Source organism: Camelus dromedarius, chromosome 7 (assembly GCF_036321535.1).
Source record: "Camelus dromedarius isolate mCamDro1 chromosome 7, mCamDro1.pat, whole genome shotgun sequence".
Lineage (NCBI taxonomy): Eukaryota > Metazoa > Chordata > Mammalia > Artiodactyla > Camelidae > Camelus > Camelus dromedarius.
Window position 1 is genome coordinate 47,628,692 of NC_087442.1, and position 14,234 is coordinate 47,642,925.

Consider the following 14,234-nt stretch of genomic DNA (forward strand, 5'->3'; position numbering starts at 1 on the left):
TGGCTTTGCAACTAGTAACGAAAGAAGAGAGTGTGAAACACCTGACCTGGTCTCAGTTTCTTGGCCTCATATGTCTTCTTGGAAAGCAATAAAAACAAAACGGATTTTTGCTGACTGTCAGGGCTCACACAATCTAGAAACTCTGCATGCTAAGTGAGTCTGGAAAGGAACCATCTTGGGAGGCTTGGTCAGCATATCAGAGAAGAGCTGGCAGGTAAAAAATGTGTATAACCTACAGGTGAGGGACCCACCTTCTATTATGAATATAACTCAATCATAACTCTGTTGAATAATACAAATGTAAGAACTTATGCACTTATAAAGAAGAAATGGTAGAAATGTCACAGTGGGAACTGGATACATGAAAGAGGACAGCTAGTAGCATACCTCAAAAAGAAGGAAAATGTCTAAGCATTGGTTTGTGGATGGCCACTGAACTCCATTGCTTTCAGAGTTCTTCCATCCATGTCTAGGTGAGTGCACAGTTTCCTGTCTCCTGGACTTAGAAGGGAAGGTTCTCAAGAACTGAGAGCTTCAAAGAATTTTTAAAGTTTGTATTTCCAACTTGTTTATCCATATATTTATTCAATAAATATTTATTTAGAGCCTATGTGCCAGGCACTGTCCAAATGCTGTGATGAGAAAAGGCAAAACAAAACAAGAAAACAGCTTCATCTCTATACTCACAGAACTTTCTAGAAGATTGAATAGGCATTAATAAAATAACCATACTATTAAATATAAAATTCCATCTTAGTGCTGGGAAGGAAAGGAGTACTGTGTTGTGAGAGTAGAAGGTGGGGTGGTGGACATGGTCTAGAGGGTAAAGAAAGGTTCCTTGAAAGAAACAAAGATCCAGATGACACTTGAAGGATGAACCGGATGATTCAGGGGAAGAGGTGGGAAGGAAGAGAATTCCAGTCAGAGGTTGAAAAGTATTTGCAAATGCCTCATAGCAAGAAGAATCAGGGCACATCAGAGGGACTGAAAGGAGGCCTGAGTTGTAGAGAGTAAGGAAATGTGAGGGAAAGGTGGTTGGTGAGGTAGGTCTGGATCTCATGGGGCCTTGTAGGCCATTTTAATGGTATTGTTTGCCCTTAGACTAATGGGAAGCCTAGAAATACCACTGGTTTAAAAAAAAACTGGTAGTGCTGTAAAATAGTCAGGATATTCTCATGTTTTATAATGCTCAAGACTCCATGTAGTGCTGAGTGCTGCCAGAAAAGAGGGTTATTCCCATGACTGTCATACATGGTTCCTTGGGGTATATGCTGCAAACTACATCTTACTCTGTTGTGACTGAATAGGCTTCGAGGAGCCGTGCAGATAGGGAGGCCTTAGTTAGACATTCTTTGATCAGCAAACAGGGTTCTTTTCTCTAAATGGAGAATCAAAAGACACACTTGAAATTGAAAGTTGTGTGAAAGGAATCTAAATTGGTTAAGTGTCAGATACATCGATGATTTATGTCTCCTTTACATCTCATTGCTGAAAAAGCTAGCACTCCTCTATCAGCTGGATTTGTGTGTGTGTGTGTGTGTGTGTGTGTGTGTGTGTGTGTGTGTGTGTGTGTGTCTAAAGGAAAAACAATTCCAAGGCAAGGAGACTGGAGGTTCATTACCTTATTTCTCCTGGCACAAAAAAACAAGGTCAAAGAAACATCTGACCTAGGAAAATGCAGGTTTCATGCCACACACTAGGCAAATTCCCTATTAATTTCTTTCTTTTTTAAATTATACAAGTGATTCATACTCACTGCAGAAAAAGCAGGAAATTTCTACAACCAAAAAAAAAAAATGGAAAACTCCCAATTATATTATTATTTTGGTGTGTATATATATGGCCAAATATATATATATTTTTCGGAGTGTGTGTGCACATGTGCATAACTTTAAAATCTCTAATATGTCCATATTATTGAATGAGTAACATGTTCTTTTTTTAAAACAGTTATTTTATTTTTTTGGAGGAGGGAGGTTAATTAATTAATTATAAGGGATTGAACTCAGGACCTTGAACATGCTAAACAGGCACTCTACCACTAAGCTTTACCCCACCCCGCCAACATGTTCATTTTTAATAGAAAAACAAAAATCAAACTAATCTGGAAGGAAATGGAAATGAAAAAGTCACAGCCTCCATCTCAAGATGGGTGTTTTCCTATGAAACCCCAAATTCCACAACAAACAATTCTGGCTCCCAATTTTCAACATAATTATTTCCTTTCAAGCTATGAGTAATTTTAGGCAATGAGGAGGATAAAAGTATATTATGAGGAAAGGTAAGTCAATGACTTTAGACATCTGATAATCAAAAAGAATTCTCCAGATATCCATGTAGGGGTTTTCCAGCTGTATTTCTGGAGGCATGGGAGGTCTTGGCTCATGGTCACTTGGTTCTTGGCTTATGCCAGAAAACAATCTGAAGTGTGGTTATTTTACAGATTTATATATACTGCATGTATTTATTTCCTAGGCCTGCTGTAACATATTATCATAAGCTGGGTAGCTTTAAAAAAAAATCATTCTTTTACAGTTTAGGAGACTAGAAGTCCAAAATCAAGGTGTCAAGAGAATTGGTTTTTCTGGAAGCTGTGAGGGCACAAATACAAGAAATTATATTAAGAAATTATAATTAATAAACATCAGGATTTACCTTAACCCATACTGAATTTCCCATGATTAATTTTTCCTTTACTTTTATATAAAATGTTTTTAGAAATTAAACACTTGCTAAAAAGCAGAGTTCTGAAAATTGTACCACACTTACCCCAAGACTGACTACTCTGTTTGACATGAAATGGTGTATTATAATAACTGTCATTATGAGGGGCGGGACATAAGGGGAGGGAGGACCCATGTGCTCTCAGTCCATCTCCTTCATGGCTTTGCTTCTCCAGCCTCCATCCTGTGATCTATCACAACCCTCCTCCCTTCTATCCAGCCTAGACCTCATGCCCATTGCAGCAGACTTTATTCTGTCTGCTGTTACCATTTCTGTGAAAACCTAACCAGCTCTTTGAACTTAGAGTTGAAAAGTGCTGCTATTGGAGGGGTGGAGGAAATCACACAAATATATGGATAGATGTACAGCCCAATATGGTTGCATGGTTCCCACCCTCCTCTGGGACTTCCTGGGATGCCTCTGAATGATCCCCACCTGGGTTCTCCCTTTTTCTATTCCTTGGTCTAGTGGAAGCATCCATTTCCTGCAACACAGCTCGAATTTCAGAAGGGTTCACTCCAGGTTTTACAGAATCTCTTCTCTAATTCAGGTGATATGAAAACAGCTGAAAAGGCTTTAGAATCTACATTCAGTGATTTTAATCATGATAAAATACTCCATTGAGGGGAGCGCTACAATTGCAGAGAAGAATAGCTGAATAGCTGGCAAATTCTGTCATCAATAAAATACAGTTAAAATGACAATTCTCTCCTTATTCTGCGGTTATGAATTGCCTATTAAAATGGACCTCAATAGAAAAGTATTGAAGTACCGAGCTGTAGCTTTAAAATCTCTGTTTACTGATATTTAAAGGTGGTTTACAGTTTAGACTTGAAGTTTGCTTTAGGGCCTTACTGTTATTTGTCTTTACAAATAGCGACCTGTGAAAGATGGACCTGCATACAATGGACCTGTTTAAATACAGACACTCTGGGTTCCTTTCCTTTCCCTGATGGGCAACAGAGAAAATTACTTCCATTGCTGGCAACTGAGGTTTCATGGTTGCCCAACCCCCACCACCCCGACACATAAACCATTAATAATTTTTTGTTAGATTGCATAATTTATAGCATCAGTTTTGAATGCATAATGTAATACTGTATACTGAAGGGTAGTTAGTCTTTCTTCAGATAGGTTACCGAAAATGAAATAAATACCTAGATTAAATTTCCATACTAGGGAGAGAGAAATGAAATAATTTGCTGAGTTGCAAAAATATGTAACACACACTGTAGAGATAATCTAAATTCAAAAAATTACTTCATTGTTCTAGTCACCTCAGATAGTTTCTCCCTAAAGGCAATTCCTTAGAAAATGTTGTGGCAACCGTTGGACAAAAAGAAGTATTTTTAAATAAAATGGGCTGAAAAGTAATCTCTAAATATTAATGAGGCAAAATTAGTTTAGGAACTTAGAGTGTAATATAAAAAGTGATCACATTTATTTTAGTGTCTCTGATTTTTGTAAATGAAGGAAGGGGTCACAGAACCTTTAATAAATGACATTATCAAGAGCTAGAAAACTTCTGCCTATTCTTAAACTTGACCCTAAGCTTTATTCTAAGATAAAAATAACTAGAGAGTTACTTATATTTCTAGAAATTTGCTTGTATTTCTAGAGATTTGTAGATTTTTGGTGTTATAAGAAATACAATTCATGTTTCATATTAAGAGGTATCTACTAAAATGATTATATATTTTTTTCCAAACTACCATCTGCTCCTTTCTTGTGTCTACTATAAATCAATAATATCATTTAGTCCTTCTCTTTTTGCTATTATAATTACATTTTTCATGGATTCAAACTCCTTATTTTCCTAAGCTTTAGTCTTCCTGAGAAACTGTCAAACTTCAACTTTGGGACTGGTACAAGACCTTGTGGTAATTCCAAATAGAATTTTAATTTTCTCTGGGCATTGGGCACCATTTGTTGTTTACTCCTCTGAAATGGTATTATTTTCATTATGATAATAGGATTATGTTCATGAGGACACATGTTATCTTCCTTAGTGTAACCTCCCTTTTCCCCTTTGGAACAGAGGACAGGAGTAAAGGGAAGACATGGAAGAGTAATTTAAGTATAGACAGTGGTAAAGTTAAAGGATGAGTTAGTGACTCATATGCTTTTAAGACAAGTGTTTATCAAAACCTTAGGGGAATCTGATTTGTAAAAATAACAAGTTTTGATGTATATATAAGTGAATTGCTCCATTAAATTCTATTTAGAGACACTTTTGAGATTGTTTTCAATACATGTTTTTTACTTTTAAAATGTACTTTCTACCTAATAAATGTTTTAATACTTCCTTTTAGTTAGTTGATGCTCTTAAACATAGAGGACAATTTTGCCTAGATTGTTTACTTACTATGAGTTGTAAAAACTGTAAATCATAAATTCTTTGGTAGTTTAACATTTCCCCTCTTCTTAAGTACTCTGTAAATAACACCATCATCATCATAACACCCTATAAGATGGAACTCTAGAGAAAAAATTAAATGCTGAATTTATCTAAATTTTTACTCTCTTCCTAAATGTCAAGTCGATTTACAAAAGTGCAGTAATTTTGCTGATATTTGTCCATGTCTGTAAATTCTTGCCATTTCTAAATTTAGAAGTTCTTACTAACATGATGAAAGTATTTCCTAATTTGTTTCCCTACCCTTGTTCAGGCTGTGCACAGAATAAAGGGACTTACACGCTCTAGCCAGAGAAATCACACATAACCCTGATAAGCTTCGTAATGCTAATGCTGTTTTGACAGAGAAAACCACAAGTAACGCAAACAGCAGCCTCTCCTCCCCAGTACAGGTGTATAATAAGCACATATAATTAAACCAAAGATACATAATGGTTTGTTGTTGGATACGCATTTACAACAGCTGACTACGCTCTTAATGTGTGGTTCATGAGTTAGGTAATTTTCTTATGTCTCCACTCCTTGAACAGAATATTCCTCATGGACTCATATACAAAACGATTCTGTGCCTTTTACACAGCCGATTCCCACTGCTGCCTGTAATTTAGCGTCTTTGCCATATCAGCATTACCTAAAGATGATTAAAAAGAGCATGTAAATTCACAAACAAGTCATTTGATTCTTCAACTTAAATAATTTAGAAATGCTCCCCAAAAGGAAAGTTATCAAAATGTAAGCCTTTCGACATGGTTTCCATCTTAGTGAAATATATCAACCATGCATTTAATCACTGTTATGCATAAAATATGGTTTATGGCTCTGCTCTATATATCACATAAACTTCTTTGTATATTATGAATCTGAATCCTTTAAAGGGCATAAAGCAAATATAAAAAACTAGTAAGGGTTTTTTAAAAATCAGTATAGAAACAGGCAGCAGTGCATAAACTATTTTCAGTTTTTTTTTAATTCTATGCTTTCACTGGGAAATTTTTTTTTCATTCAAAATGCATACACACACAGATACCCGTCTTCGAATTTTGAACTGGGCAAACCGGAGTCTATATAAAGAGTATCTGAATTTATTTTAAACACTTTAAATCCCTTTTCCATCACAATATTGTAAAACACTATGATATTATAAAAAGTATCATCAGATATGCACAACTGAGATGATTTGTAACGTCTCTCATCAGGAACAGTCAAAAGAGTCTGCCTACTAAAGTTGAAAATGTAAAAAATAGATAATGTAAATTTGTTTTTTTAAAAGGTGGTATCTTACACATGTATTGAACTATAGTGTGCAGTAAAAATGGTCATGATAATATCTGAGCTCAATAGCATTTTCCCATAAATTACTGTGTAGGTACCATTAATCACTGTATTCAGTGCTGTGCATCACCTGTTTAATTCAGCCAGTTCTGGTTTATACATTGTTTCAAAGAATGCAAAGGAAACAGAAGTTAAAGCTTTACTTTCCACCTTAGCAATATAGCTCAACCTCTTCTAGGTCTATCTCAGGACAGGAACTAAATAACCAACCTGATTCCTTTGGCTGACTTTTTAAAGCCTTGTTTGCAACTAGTCTGAGGCAAAAACTTCATTTTAATTGAATCTTTAGCATAGACTTTAAGGAAAGGAATTCAGTCCTGGTACAGACACAGTCATTCCTATTGTTGTTATTTTGTTTCTTCATGAAATAAAACTAGTCATTATCCCTTTATCTTTGTTATTGATTTTTAAAATTTTTAGTGTCCACCGTATTTGCTAATTGTTTATTTATTAAGAGGAACTATTCCTTAGCACAGATATCAGAGTTCACAGTTTCTTGGTATATGTGCTATGGAAGCCAGCACCCTCTTATCTTCTTTTTCTACGAACTTGACTATGTTGAGTGTGTTTGTGTGTGTGCGCGCCCATGTTGACGGGGGCATGACTTCAGCCTGTGAATTTCGTTAATATAAAAGACTTGCGGAGTTACATTTCTTTTTCCAAAACCAGAAGTCACCAGGGAATATCTTCACCTTTTCATCACCATGTAAAACCCACCTCTGTTTGCAACCTTTTCCCTCCAACGATGAGTGAGTTCAGCTGTGCCCAGGTCCTCCTCCTCTCTTCTCAGAGACCTCACACTACAGGTTATACTCATAGTCTTATGACCTCTCTTCCCAACACTGCGCCTACCATCTTTCATTTACTAAAGGATTCTTCCCATCAGCACTCAAAACTGTTCTCGTCTCAGCCAAATTATGAAAACCCACCTGGACTCCGAAGCTCTCCCCAGGTCTCACCTTGTATTTTTCTTCCCCTCTCGGTGTTTTCTACACAAAAAGCCTTTACTTCTTCACTTGCCAATGACTTACCAGCTAACTCAGATCTTTTTTCAGCCCTTCCCAAGTCACCAAACTGCTTTTACAAAGAAGTTTCTTCCTAGTTCTACCAAGTCAACTTTTCATACAGTTTTCTCCATTAATGTGGAAAATTCTGAGAACAACTCAGCAAGGTATCTGAGATTAGAATATTTAAACTCTAATTTTATACTGCAAAATCTAGGCTAAGAAATGAATACTGAAAGTGAGAGTGGCATATGTAAATGTCACCAAGCAACAGGGAGTTCACAGACACAAAATTTCCTCTTTGACAGAGGCTCATTCATTCTGTAATTCTTTCAAGGATAGGGTGGGAGATTTCTGAAAGTTTCTAACAGATGCCTGGAATGTAAATTTCTGTTTGGGTTAAAAACCAATAGTCATTACTACAGATATAAAATGAAAATTAATGCTGAAATAAAAATAACTTACTTCTATCACATGTTCATTGTATAAAGATATGAAAATACAGATTAAAAGATAAAGTGATCTCTCAACTATTTATCAGTAACTATGGTTAACTATAACACTGAAAATTGTGGTCATAAGCTATAGTTATGTGCAAATGCAAATATCAAAAATTTTTAAATGGCATCATATGTTGCAAATGTTTTACAACTTGCTTGTTGAATGGATACCTAATATATTTGAAATATTTTTTCCACATTAATAAAATCCATTTTTTCATTGTTATAACTTTAATTATAAAATAGTTCAAATATGTTTAAACATGGAATAATATAGTCAGTAGAAAAGCACACAACACCCAGGCTTAACGATTGTTGATATTTTGTTGTATTTGCTTCAGATTGATTTTTTAAAAAAAGAATGAAACATTACAGATATGGTTGAAGGTACTCGTTTAACTTTCCCTGATCTTTTTTACCTTCCTACTTCTCTGAAGTGTAGATTTTTCCACCTACATTTTTACTCTTTATATATATATAGTTCCATAACAATATACAATGTTGGTTTGTGAATATATTTTTTAAATGTACATAATTGATTTTAGATGTATGTATCTTTCTAAACATCTTGCTTTTCTTGTTAATCACATTTTTGATCTGTGTTAATGCATGTGGATCTCATTTGCTTTACCTGACTTACAGTATTTAACTGTATAAATAATATATGTTTCCATAACATTATTTTAATTGACTACTGAGTATAATATACTTTATTATATCACACTTATTTAAACCATTTCACTGTTGTTGGAATTTAAGGTTTATTCAACCTTGTGCAATAATATACAGCCCTTCTAAGAATATTCTCGTAGCTATACTTTTGGATACAGCTTTCCTTTCCCAAGATAAATTCCTAAAATGGTTATTGCTGAGTCAAAAGATAAGCAAATATAGAGAAATTTATACTTCCACACTTTCACATCAAGATTCAAAAATGTGTTAGTTTCCATTTGTTATGTGAAAAATAGATTAATGCTATTTTAATTTTCATTGATTTGATCATTAATAAGATGTAACATAACTTTGTTATTAATCTCTTGTAGTTCTCTTGTAACTTCTTTATGTCAGTCCCTTGTTCATTTCTCTACTGGTGTGTCCATCTGTCCACGCCCCCCATATATTAAGAAAAAATTAGAATGTTACATAAAATACACAAAAATATCCATGAATTCTATGGTGATATATAACAATATGTAGATAAAAATTATATCTTCAAACAGAGGTAGTGGTTGGCCTTCATGCAAAGTTGAAGGCTTAAACAAAGCAAATAAATGGCTGTGGGATATCTGACATTATATATTATGTAGACACATAAATATATTGAAAAATCAATGGTACTCATACTTGCTGATCTGTATTTAAAATTTATGTATTTTTAGGTATGTCTTATAGCTACCATCAGAAATAGTTAAATGTTGTCACAGTGCTACATACTTGCTGATCTGTATTTAAAATTTATGTCTTTTTAGGTATGTCTTCTAGCTACCATCAGAAATAGTTAAGTGTTGTCACAGTGCTACATTTAAGAAACGTGGGTTTGAAGAGCAAAAGTCAGAATGCTATCAGAAATGAATTTTCAGTGGGTCATCTGGTCTACTTCTTAGTCTCTGGCTATATAAATCTTTGAATCCCTGAAGAAAGTTAATTTGCCTATTCTTATAGACCTCTAGAGGTGAAGGTGTCATGGACTCTTTTAGTAGACTAATATGATATTGCTAACTGTTCCCATATGCTGAGAGGGTTTGAGAAGAGAAGCCTTGGAGAGGCGACAGTGTTCTTCAATTACAGTTCTTTCCCTTTTTAAGTGAGTTTGAAAGAGCTCTCCTTATTCTCCAAAGGCAACTCTCTGCAAGTAAAAATTAATCAAGAATTATGTAAGTTCAAAGCAAGAGGGCTAGTGAGTTGTACTTTTCTTACTGCCACATAGAAGCACCACTTTAGCCAGTAAACAAGAATAACATTCTGAGAATCAGTCTCAGTTTTCATATGTTTTGAATATACAAGGTCCTCAGGGATGTATTTCTCACAAGAAATGGGACTTCCCTTGGTCTGACATGCTGTTGTGTGGAGGAATATTAGATCTCTTGGGTGTTGCTCCAAAGACCAGGCTGTGAGCAGCAGAGGTAAGTCATGAGAAGGCATATTTCGATATACGGTAAAATATTTACTAACAATTAAAGCTATCTAAAACTTAAATGGGCTGTCTAAAAATCTAGTGGATTCTTGGCCTCTGGAATTGTCCAAAGATAGAATGATCATGCATGAAGGGGGTTGGGAGAGTCCTCACTCTATAAAAGGTTGAGTGAAACAACACTTAAGGTACTTTCTACTCTATGCTTGTATGACTAAAAGGCTCAATCACTTTAATCTTCTGATGAGAGCTACTTATTTTGTGTTTCTGAATAATCTTTGTTGTCATTTATAAATTTTTCCAATTTATATATATAAATTTTAAATATATATAAGCTACCGATGAGCAACATTTATCTATCTATATCTGTGCACACACTATATATATATTTTTTTAAACCAAAGGCTTAAAATGTTTGACAAAGATGCCAAGAATGCTTAATGGAGAAGTCTCTTCAATAAATGATACTTGGAAATTGGATATTCCCATGGGAAAGAGTAAAACTAGACCTCTATTCTATCTACATCACTAACAAAAATTGACTCAAAATGGATTAAAGACTTAATATAAGACTGGAAACCATAAAACACCTTGAAGAAAACAGAAAAAGCTTCCTGGCAATGATTTTTGAATATGACACCTAAAGCACAAGCAACAAAAGCAAAAATAAACAGGTGGGACTACATCAAACTAAAAAGCTTCTGCAAAGGAAAAGCAATGCTCAAGAAAATGAAAACACAAACTGAAGAATAGGAAAAAAATATCTGCAAACTATATATCTGATAGGGGACTAATATCCAAAATTTATAAAGTACTCATAAAAGTCTACAGCAAAAAAACAAATAGTCGATTTAAAAAATGGCAACAGACCCAAATAGACATTTTTCCAAAGAAGATAAATAAAAAGCCAACAGGTACATGAAAAGATGGTCAACATTACTAATCATTAGGGAAATACAAATTGAAGCCACAATGAGATATCATCTCACACCTGTTAGAATGACTATCATCAAGGGGAGAGGGTATAGCTCAGTGGTAGAGTAGATGCCTCGCATGCATGAGGTCCTGGGTTCAATCCCCAGTACCTCCACTAAATAAATAAATAAATAAATAAATAAATAAATAAATAAATAAATAAATAAATAAATAAATAAAAACCTAATTACCATCCCCCCCCAAAAGAATGACTATCATGAAAAAAACAAGAGAAAACAAATGCTGGTGAGGATACTGAGAAAAGGGTGCACAGAAGGAGGATTGTGAACTGGTGCAGCCACAACTGAAAACAGTATGGTGGTTAATCAAAAAATCAAAAATAGAACTACCATATGATCTACCAATTCCACTTCTGGGAATATATCATAAGGAAACAAAAATAGTTCAAAGATATTCGCACTCATATGCTCGCTCACTGCAGCATTTACAATAGCTAAGACATGGAAATAAACCTAAATGTCCACTGATGGATGTACAGATAAAGAAGATATGCTATATATGTAATGAAATATTATTCAGCCATAAAAAGAAGGAAACTGAGCTACTTTCAACAACAGGGATGGACTATGAGGGTATTATGCTAAATAAAATAATTCAGAGAGAAAGACAAAGTACTGTATAATCTCACTTGTGTGTGGAATCTAAAAAAACAAACAAAGCCAAAGTCATACGAAAAGAGATCAGATTTGTGGTTACCAGAGGTGGGGGGAGAGGTGTGGGATGGAGGAATTGGATAAAGGTTGTTCAAAGATACAAACTTCCAGTTATAAGTACTAGGGATGTAATGTACAACATGATGACTATAGTTAACACAGCTATGTGGTATATTTGAAAGTTGCTAAGAGAGTAAATCCTGAGTTTTTATCACAAGGAAAAAACATTTCTTTGTATCTATATGAGATGATGGATGCCAACTAATTATGGTAACCATTTCACAATACACATAAGTCAAATCATTATATGCTGTACACCTTAAACTTATATGGTACTATGTATCAAATATATCTCGATAAAACTGGAAAATAAAATAACTACAGGCCAGTGGGAAAATATATACCATTAGTGAATACGATTTGAGTTCGTCCACACAACACCAAAAATCTGCCTCAAAAGTGAAAAATTTAGACATACAGTTGGCGATTGTCTTGGCATAGGCATAATTATTCTTTTTCATTATTTTCTAGTTTCCCGGGAATCCACATAATGAATCTTGACATCACTTTTGATATCTTTTTTCTTCCTATTCCACATCTTTTTATAAAGCCCTGTGCTTATAGCTCTGCAATATCTTTCTAATACATCTCCTCTTTCCCCTTTGCATTGCTGCCTCCCTAATTCTTCCCTGAATATTGCTCACCTAGACTATGGCAATTGTACCGTCTGTTCTACTCACACTCATTCATTCATTTGACAAATGTGGGATGGGTGCCCACTAAGTTCCACCTGGGGCTACAACAGCAACAAGACCCTGTCCTCAGAGAGTCCATCCTTGTGTAGAGAGACAGACTAAACAATCCCTTCTCTCTCAGTCCATCCTTCACACAAGAATCATTGTCCTAAAAATCATGATGGTAATTACATCACCGTTTAAAAACCTTTGGTGAGTTTGCATTCTGAAATTTAAGACACTTCATAGACTTAATCTAAAATCTCTTTCTAGGCAAACATTCCCCAACCATCTCTGTTTTTTTTCCTTTGGTTGAGAAAACTCTGACACATTACTGGCTCATCAACATCTCTAGTGTTTTCCTGCCCGCCTCCCCTTTCTCCTTTATCTCAAAAACTGTCCTTTTACAGTGCAATGTCAGATGGTCCCCATGTTCTCACGTCCAGGTATGCATACCTTGTATAGTCCCCCCCACCTCACCGAACCTGTGAAGATGATGAGATGTCAATCCTGTGGTTAGGTTACTTGTTAGTTTACTCTAAGTTAATCAAAAGGGTGATCATCTGGGTGGGGCTGACCTAATCAGATAAGCATTTAAGAGTGACTGTGTTCTTCTCAAGAAAGATCAGTCCTGCTGGTCTTGAGGAGCAAACACACCTTGTGGAGGGAAGCACACAGCAGGGAATGGTGAGGGGCCTCTAGGAGCTAAGAATGACCCCCAGTTGGCAGCCAGTAGAAGAGTGAGGAGTAAGTTCTCCAACTGCAAGTAACTGAATTCTGCCAACAACCTGCCTGAGCTTAGCTGAAGGATCCAAGCTTCAGATGAAACTGCATCCCTGGCTAACATCTTGATTTCAGCCTGATGAGATTCTGAGCAAAAGACCCAGCTAACCCAGGTCCTGGCCCATAGAAACTGGGAGGTAATAAACTGGTAATGTTGTAAGCAGCTTAGTGTATGGTAATTGGTTAGGCCACTATAAAAAAAAAGCAAATACAGCCACTCACCAATTGCACCTGGAAATATCTTCCCATCTACCAAGACCCAGCTTAAAGGTTTATCTCTTTCGTGTTTGCCCTTATTTCTCCATTCAAAAGTGATCTTTCTCTAAATTTCTATAGGATATTGTTTGCCCCTGGTGACACTCCCTACTTTTATAGCTGTTTGTGTATGTCTATTTCTTCTCCTAAAATAATGTGTTCCTTAGAAGCAGAGATGGCTTTGTGTATCTCCATATGCATATGTTTTGTGGAATCACTGAAGCCAGCATCCACTTAGGCCATCTCGTAAGTATTTCTCAGGGATCTAAGAGCTAATAAAGCTTGTCTTCAGCTTCATGCTCACTTTTTTTGTGTGCTTGTGATCAGCTTCACGTGACTTAGCCCAAGTACAGAATTTTGTGACCTGACCTTCCCTAAAACTGTCACACGAAAGGCTAATTCTTTTGTCAAACAGTAAGCAATATGCAAGCTCAACATATTTAAAATCCAAAGTTGAAGGTCATTAAAAATAGATTTATGAGCCAGGCAATTTGTGGATGAGCAAGGTACCATTTAGAGCCACCCAGGACACTGTGATGCTTGCTGTCTATAAGAGAGGTTTAGGGCAGCGGGTGTCATGTACACATGTCACTTCCTTTCCCTAACACCATGGCTCTCGCACCTGTGGGTACTCAGGTGGGTTGAAAGAAGAAATAATGAAGAACCCAGGCTCAGAAAAGAGCTCCCGGCAGTAGAAGCATTACGG

The 14,234-nt window shown here is 35.6% G+C and overlaps 1 non-coding gene across 1 annotated transcript; it reads left to right on the forward strand.

Moving 5' to 3' along the window:
• The first annotated feature begins 11,122 nt into the window (after window positions 1-11,122).
• On the forward strand, window positions 11,123-11,197 carry TRNAA-CGC (transfer RNA alanine (anticodon CGC)). The gene has a single exon. It is a non-coding gene; the product is annotated as a tRNA-Ala (tRNA).
• The last annotated feature ends 3,037 nt before the right edge of the window (window positions 11,198-14,234 follow it).